This window comes from Oryx dammah, unplaced genomic scaffold, assembly GCF_014754425.2.
Source record: "Oryx dammah isolate SB20612 unplaced genomic scaffold, SCBI_Odam_1.1 HiC_scaffold_10, whole genome shotgun sequence".
NCBI classification, from domain to species: Eukaryota; Metazoa; Chordata; class Mammalia; order Artiodactyla; family Bovidae; genus Oryx; species Oryx dammah.
Genome location: NW_024070194.1, coordinates 39412755 through 39414593, shown reverse-complemented (window position 1 = coordinate 39414593; position 1839 = coordinate 39412755).

The following is a 1839-nucleotide window of genomic DNA, read 5'->3' as shown; positions in this document are numbered from 1 at the left end:
CATTAGTTCTATTTATACATGTACTATTATAAACATAGTATGTATTGGTTTTTTCTAGAACTGTAGTCAGCAAGGAAAGAACTATCAGAAGTGAAGAAGTAGGGTAAGAATGATATAGTTCAACACAGGGTTAGTGATGACACAGGAAATATTTGTTTGGAAATCGGTTCACCTTCCCTTTGGCCAGTGTTTCCTCGCAGTCTTGGGCTCTCTTGTTGTCAGGAATTGCCTGCAACATCGTGTCTCAGATGTTAATACACGTAGAAAATACCTGAGGATCTTGCTAGAATGAAGATTTGGATTCTGAAGGTCTTTCATGGGACTCTTGAATCTGAATTTTTGACAGTCTCCTAGATGATGATGCCAAGAAACCAACTGTTTGTACACCAGTGTTGTGAGGTGATAAATCTCAAATGTGGTCTCTTATCCACCTGCTACAGATTCATTAGATGGCTTAGTTTTAAAAAACTGCAGAATTCTAGAGATGACCCCCAGACCCAGTGAATCTAAATTCCAAGGCTAGGACAGAATTTAGCAAGCCCTCCACATGGCAGTCTCTGCCCTGCAAAGCTTGAGGAATTGGGGAATTCTAAAGTCTGTGCATTTAACCCTAAATGTGTGACTTGAGAGTCAAGGGTAACTTTTCAGAAAATAATTAGATGAGTATAGGCTGCTAAGAAGAGAACTGGTGCTGATAATTACTACCTGAAAAGTGAAATTCCAGATCATTAATTTTTTAAGATAACTGTCATCTTTCTTGTTTGATGCTTTTACTCCTAGAGCAGGAGTCCTCTGGAAGTAAAGCCCACCCACTGATTAAGTAGGTCTGGGCTGGGGGTCCAAGAATTTGTGTTTCTAAGTTCCTGAAGGATGCCGATGCTGCTGGTCTGGGGATGACACGTGGTCCTGCAAGACTACATGATCTTGATAACTCAAAAAACATAGAATGTTGATGTCCTGTTGGATTTATTTATTCAACCCAAGTATCATTTAAAGATGAATACAAACTGAGACCGTCCATTGGGCTAAAGAAAGAATTATGAAATAGAATCTCTGCAATTAAAAGAGATAGGTTATAGCTAACATATAACATCATTTGATGATATCTCAAGGCATCACAAAACAAACTGCTAAAATGAATGTTATGCCCACTTTAGGAATTCTGAGAATTCAGTGTGGCCTAGATTAGCTTGTATTGTTTTAATTAACAATATGGTACTGCAATGTTTGCACTGATCTCTGAAGAAGGCTTTCTTATCTCTTCTTGCTATTCTTTGGAACTCTGCATTCAGATGCTTATATCTTTCCTTTTCTCCTTTGCTTTTCACTTCTCTTCTTTTCGCAGCTATTTGTAAGGCCTCCCCAGACAGCCATTTTGCTTTTTTGCATTTCTTTTCCATGGGGATGGTCTTGATCCCTGTCTCCTGTACAATGAAACAAACTTCATTCCATAGTTCATCAGGCACTCTATCTATCAGATCTAGTCCCTTAAATCTATTTCTCACTTCCACTGTATAATCATAAGGAATTTGATTAATGTCATACCTGAATGGTCTAGTGGTTTTCCCTACTTTCTTCAATTTGAGTCTGAATTTGGTAATAAGGAGCTCATGATCTGAGCCACAGTCAGCTCCCGGTTTTATTTTTGCTGACTGTATAGAGCTTCTCCATCTTTGGCTGCAAAGAATATAATCAATCTGATTTTGGTGTACCATCTGGTGATGTCCATGTGTAGAGTCTTCTCTTGTGTTGTTGGAAGATGATGTTTGCTATGACCAGTGCATTCTCTTGATCTCCATTCTAAAGAAGATCAGCCCTGGGTGTTCTTTGGAAGGAATA